Source organism: Armigeres subalbatus, chromosome 2 (assembly GCF_024139115.2).
Source record: "Armigeres subalbatus isolate Guangzhou_Male chromosome 2, GZ_Asu_2, whole genome shotgun sequence".
NCBI lineage: Eukaryota > Metazoa > Arthropoda > Insecta > Diptera > Culicidae > Armigeres > Armigeres subalbatus.
In genome coordinates this window covers 289036272-289043468 of record NC_085140.1, presented here as the reverse complement: position 1 = coordinate 289043468, position 7197 = coordinate 289036272, and positions in this window count along the sequence as shown.

The following is a 7197-nucleotide window of genomic DNA, read 5'->3' as shown; positions in this document are numbered from 1 at the left end:
CGCGAGCACAATACTCTCGGTCTGAGCGGCGAGCAGATGGTAACAGTACTCTCGCGTGCATGCGATGCTACCATGCCTAGAAAAGTCCACCCTAGGAATGGGAGGCCACCGGCTTACTGGTGGACTCAAGCAATTGAGAACCTGCGCCGCGCCTGCCTACGGGCAAGGAGGTGGATGCAGCGAGCACGCTGCCAGGGGCCAGGGTGGCCGACGAGGGAAGAGTAACTGTGGCGGAACTTGCGGGGATTGCACAGTGCCTTAGCGTAGGTAAGGCGCCAGGACCGGATGGTAGCGGCAAAGCGGTCATTGCTGAGGCTCCCGAGATGTTCAGATCTGTCATGCAGAGATGCCTGGACGAGGGAGTCTTCCCTGAAGCATGGAAAAGGCAGAGCTTGGTCCTATTGCCAAAGGCGGGAAAACCACCGGGGGATCCGTCGGCATATAGACCAATATGCCTGCTTGATACGGCGGGGAAGGTGCTCGAGAAGATCATCCTCAACAGATTGTTGATACGCACGGAGGGTGCGGATGGTCTATCGAGTAACCAGTTTGGCTTCCGAAAGGGTAAGTCGACCGTAGACGCTATCTTGTCGGTTACCAAATCCGCGGAGATAGCTATCCAGCGTAAGAGGAGGGGAGTTCGCTATTGTGCAGTAGTGACTCTCGACGTGAGGAATGCTTTCAATAGTGCCAGTTGGGCAGCTATTGCAGATGCGCTCCTGCGTCTTGGAATTCCCTAGTACCTGTACAAGATTCTCGGAAGCTACTTCCAGAATCGAGTACTGGTATACGACACGGAGGCGGGTCGGAAGTGCGTTGACATAACCTCAGGGGTTCCGCAAGGTTCCATACTGGGTCCGGTGTTATGGAACGTCATGTACGACGGTGTCTTGAGGTTGAAGTTCCCGGTGGGCGTGGTAATCGTCGGCTTCGCTGACGATATTACGCTGGAGGTCTACGGCGAATCTATCGAAGAGGTGGAGTTGATTGCAGCCCACTCGGTCGCAATTGTGGAGGAGTGGATGAGTTCCAGGAAGTTAGAACTGGCTCACCACAAGACTGAGGTGGTTGTTGTTAACAACCGAAAGTCGGAGCAACAAGCGGTGATAAGGGCAGGCAACTGCACGGTCACCTCTGAACGCTCCATCAAACTCTTGGGGGTAATGATCGACGATAAGCTCACCTTTGGTAGCCACGTCAATTACGCCAGCAAGCGTGCCTCCACAGCTATAGTGGCATTGTCCCGGATGATGTCCAATAGCTCTGCGGTTTATGCCAGCAAGCGCAAGCTTCTGGCTAGCGTTGCTCTGTCCATACTGAGGTATGGGGGCCAGCTTGGGGCACGGCCCTGCGTATTAACTGCTACAGAACGAAGTTAGAAAGTACATATAGGCTCATGTGCCTAAGAGTTGCGAGCGCGTACCGTACCGTGTCGCACGATGCACTTTGCGTCATCACCGGTATGATGCCTATCGACATAGTTATCGGTGAAGACATAGAGTGCTTCGAAATGCGTGGCACGAGAGGCATCCGTAGGACTGTCAGGTTGGCCTCAATGGTCAAATGGCAGCGTGCGTGGGACAGTTCCACTAAGGGTAGATGGACACATAGATTGATACCGGAGATAGGTACGTGGGTCAAGAGGCGCCATGGGGAAATCACTTTCCACCTGACCCAGGTCCTTACAGGCCATGGTTGCTTCAGACAGTACCTACACCGGTTCGGACACACGGTCTCGCCTGTGCGCAGGTTTAGAGGAAACGGCGGAACACGTGTTGTTCGTGTACCCGCGTTTTCGCATAATGCGTGACCACATGCTTGCCACATGTGGTCTGGATACTACCCCGGACATCATAGTCCGGAGGATGTGTAAAGATGAAGTTGGCTGGAACGCCGTTTTATCGGCTATCGTCCAAATCGTTTCGGAGCTACACAGAAGGTGGCGCGTGGACTTGAGGAATGGCTAGTTCAGGCGCAAATAAGAGGTGGTCCAAGGGTTCGGAGTCGGCTTCATGGGTCATACCGGTGCCCTGTGGTCGAACTCGATCCTTTTATCGAACAAGTGACCGCGTGAAGAACAACATGGTATCGTCGCTTTCGCGGCGTCGGTCAACCGGGCGGGTTCTGAGCCCAAGGACGGAGAGGGGTCCTCGTCAAGGCTGGGACAGGCGTAGGCACCGCGTCGGCAAGTCCATGAAGCATTACTGCGTTTTAGAAATCCCCGTTCAACAAACTGGGATCTTTACACAGAGTTGCTCTCTACCAAATTTCATGGATATCTACCAACCATTGAAACTCCTACCGACTTGGATGATGCAGTTGATACTACAACGTTGCACATCGTGGAAGCTTTCGAAGAAGCTTGCCCTTTACATTCTGTAAAAACCTCAAGAGGAACCCCTTGGTGGAATTCCGATTTGGCTAAGCTAAGGAAGCAGTGCAGAAGGAGTTGGAACAGACGCCATTCAGCAGGGACGGATTCTTTCAAGTTGGCTCGCAAAGCTTACAAGAAGGCTCTACGATCTGCTGAACGATCCGGCTGGAAAAACCTTTGTGCAAATGTTTCCAATTTGAGTGAAGCCAGTCGATTGAATAAAATTCTTGCGAGATCCAAGGATTTCCAAGTTGGCGAAATTCGCAAGCCAAATGGCGACTACACTTCTTCTGATGAAGAATCGTTAGAGCACTTATTTGATACGCACTTCCCTGGATGTGTCGATATAACATCTTCGGATGATCCTGATGTCTTTTCATGTAGCTATGGATCTTGGGCTCAAGCACGAAGCATCATAACTACTGAATCAATTCAATGGGCACTTAACAGTTTTGCTCCCTACAAATCTCCAGGGGAGGATGGGATTTATCGAAGCAAAGAGTTTTAGACCCATCAGTCTGACCTCATTTCTTCTGAAATGCTTAGAACGTATTATCGATCATCACATTCATGATGCCTGTTTGGCAAACATGCCTCTTCATGTTAATCAACATGCTTACCAATCTGGAAAGTCCACAGTGACTCTTCTACACAAGGTTGTGTACGATATCGAGAAAGCATTCGCTCAAAAGCAATCGTGCTTGGGTGCTTTCTTAGATATTGAAGGTGCTTTCGACAACGTGTCTTTCGATGCAATATTGGAAGCCGCACGTTGTCATGGGTTACCTAATATTATTACCAAATGGATTCACCAGATGCTTAAAAACCGACATCTCTACTCGACATTACGTCAAGCAGCGATTAGGAAATTAAGTGTCTGCGGATTCCCTCAAGGGGGAGTATTATCTCCACTTTTGTGGAATCTCGTTGCAGATACGCTATTGAGGTTACTCAATAATGGCGGTTTTCCTACCTATGGATTTGCCGACGACTATCTTACATTGATAGTGGGTTTGTGCATTACTACCTTATTCGACCTGATGCAAAATGCTCTTCAGGTAGTTGAAAGTTGGTGTCGCCAATATGGCCTTTCGGTCAATCCGAATAAAACATCTATTCTCGCTTAACTTTTCAAAAGGACCTAAGTAACATTTTTTTCATGAATTAATTTGAGTACTGCAATCAAAAGCTTTCATGTTTTTCTGTTGATTGCGCTATTCAAATTAATTCATGAAAAAAATGTTACTTAGGTCCTTTTGAAAAGTTAAGCAAGTATTGTTCTTTTCACGGAAAAACGTAATCGTAATGGTATTCGTCCATTACATCTTTTTGGTTCTGAAATCAATGTAACTGATCAAGTAAAGTATGTGGGTCTAATTTTGGATTCAAAGCTTTCCTGGACTCCTAACATTGAGTTCAGAATCAAAAAGACGTGTATGGCTTTCGGCCAATGCCGACGAACCTTTGGTAAAACTTGGGGTCTTAAACCCAAATATATCAAATGGATTTACACAACAGTTGTACGACCAATTTTGGCTTATGGATGTCTTGTGTGGTGGCAAAAGGAGGAAGTGAGGACAATTCAGTCTAAATTAGGCCATCTTCAAAGGATGTGCCTAATGGCAATGACTGGTGCGTTCTCTTCAACTCCCACGGCTGCTCTCGAAGTTCTCTTCGACGTGGCCCCACTACACATACATCTCAAACAAGAAGCATTTTCTTGTACTTACCGACTATGGGTACTCGGTTTTATGGAAGAGAATCCTGTAAACCGCAGTTCTACACACACTTCGTTGTTGCCGCTTATGGTTAATTGGGACAAAATTTTCCTTGCTCCAAGTGATCTCACACAAGTTAGTAGTTTTCCTTATAGGACATTTTCGACACAATTCCCCTCGCAGGATGAGTGGACATCTGGCTATTTGGAGAGAAGTATGTCGGACAGCATTGTTTGTTACACTGACGGCTCCCTCTTCAAAGGTAGAGCAGGTGCAGGCGTCTATTCGCGTGAGCTGAGATTGGAACAGTCACACTCACTGGGTACACACTGCACTGTCTTTCAAGCGGAAATATTTGCCATCATGTGTGGAGTGCAATCTGCACTGCAGCAACGCATCATGGGCAAAGTAATATACTTCTGTTCAGATAGCCAAGCAGCTATTAAAGCTCTCGCCTCGGCCAACTCAAGGTCGAAGTTAGTAATCGCATGTCGAACTCAAATTGAGGAACTGAATTCAGTAAATACTTTACACCTTGTAAAGATGACGTTGGCTGGAACGCCGTTTTATCGGCTATCGTCCAAATCGCGTCTCGGAGCTACACAGAAGGTGGCGCGTGGACTTGAGGAATGACTAGTTCAGGCGCAAATAAGAGGTGGTCCAAGGGTTCGGAGTCGGCTTCATGGGTCATACCGGTGCCCTGTGGTCGAACTCGATCCTTTTATCGAACAAGTGACCGCGTGAAGAACAACATGGCATCGTCGCTTTCGCGGCGTCGGTCAACCGGGCGGGTTCCGAGCCCGAGGACGGAAAGGAGTCCTCGTCAAGGCTGGGACAGGCGTAGGCACCGCGTCGGCAAGTCCCTCTGTGTGCTGGCGAATAGGCCCTATCGCAGAGAGGTCAATTTGGGGTGCACGCGGCATCATCATTCTTGATACCAGTCGTGCAGAGGGAAGCAGGCGTGAAGTCGACCCTTCCCACCTTCCGAGGACATAGGGCGTGGTAAGGCCACCTGGAAAGCCGGCAATACGCTGGCACGATACCATGGTGTTCTTCTAAGAAAGCGAGTCAGGATGTTCGATGCTGCAAGGACACGCCCCAAGTAACCAAAAGTTCCTTTAAGAGTACGTTTCGCGCTTAAGCAGCTCAGTGAAGCTGAAATAAAATAAAATAAAATAAAATAAAAGAATAAAAGATAGAAGAAGATAACACTATGGGTCTCCGAGGCTTCTATAAAAAGTTCGTTTTCGTAGTGAAATGATAGCCTTTCGGTACAACACAACTTTGTTGTACGAGAAAGGCAAAAATGGAAAACTGCCTAAGCCATTTTCCTTGTCAGCTGCGAACTATTGACACTATAGGTTCCATAGACGAGCGCAGGCACGGTTGGGTCATTTCGATTAAGTTTGTTTTTCCACTTTTTCGCAGTATACCACGTGAAATTGACGTCACACGCTCCGTTGCTTGGATTGCAATCGTGACGTCATGCTCGTTTGGCTACACTAACTGACAGTTCGTTTGGCTACACTCGCCTTCGCCTCAGCTCGTCTATGGAACCTATAGCACAGACAAACAGACGTAACAGCTAGAACAGTTTCCTGAAAAATTCATCGCCCAGTTACTTTAGCACCATCATGATGTTTAGTACGACATTGTCAACAGACGGCGCTAGTGTGAGATGTCAAATCGAAAGGTAAACGATGTGCGCGCCTCTAGGTGTGAAACAAGTAATCAGTGTAATTTAAAACGACCGTTCAAAGCGTGGACGATGGGAATTTCATCAGTGTTACGTCTGTTTGTCTGTGCCTGTAGTGTCTATACTGCGAACGCATTGATCAATCTTGATCAAATTAAATAGCATGTAATAAGAAGAGTGGCTCTGCGAAATGCAACTTGTTGCGATAAAATCAGTTAAGTCTAATTACATGAAAACCGTGTGAGTTTTTGAGGTTGAAAAGGTGACCATACAGATACACAAACATACACACACACAGACATCATCTCGATTCATCAAACCGAGTCGAATGGTACAAGAAACTTCACTATCAGATGTTCCTGTAAAAAGTACGTTCCACGCACGTTTGTTATTAGTTCCTGCTTTGAGTTCAATATACGCACTTATGAGAATATAGCAGAAAAAAATTACCCAAATTTGGGTAGTTTTCCCTTTCTTTCCCATGATTGCTATCAAAACTAGAGCAAGATGCAAACACCTCACCGAGGTTCCTCAGCCCAACCCAAGTAACACCAAGCATTACAATATTGCACGTATATCAATCACAAATCGGCATGCTAAATGCTAATTGCATTAGATCTGTTTTAACGATGTGTTGTTGCATTTATTTATCAACTGTCAGACAACGATACTCTAAATCAGCAGTACGAATGCAGCGATGCATTACTGGTACTTTATTTCAACATGCCAAAGTAATGAACCACTATTTCGGTCTTATAATTGCCCTTTTCCACTTTAAGTCAACTTTTAGGGCTGTGTTTTTTACAAGCATATATATATATTATAGCTTCATGGTTACTTGGGAATAACTCAAATTTGAGTAAATTCAATATTCTCTATTTTGGGTTGACTATATAGATAGTGGAATATATAGATGAGCGAAGATAAATCCTCTGTCTCCAAACGAACTGTCAAACGTGTCTCCAAACGAGCATTACGTCACGATTTCAATGGAAACGTTAAGGGCTGTGACGTCATATGCGCGTGCGCACGTGCAAAAAAATCGACTCAGCCATGCTTTCGCTCATCCAGTATTGGAAAAGGTCGTGATCGTCATACGACAGAGAGCAAAACGCCTTTTTCTATTTCAGGCGATCAAATGAAAGAATCGTGGGTTCTTTGATCAATTTCGCATGAAAAGCAGTCATGAAAGGTTGTTGTGCTTTATTTTGAAATTAAAATTTCTAAGTTATTTTAATAGATATATGCGAATAATAGTATAGCTACCCGGATAAAAATTCACAGTAACTTGTATGACATAACCCATTGAAATACAATAGATTGTGTGGCAAACAATACAAACTATTGTATGCTTATTGTAAAATGTTCACGGTTGTAAAAGATCTTTATTGTACGTACATTAAAATCAC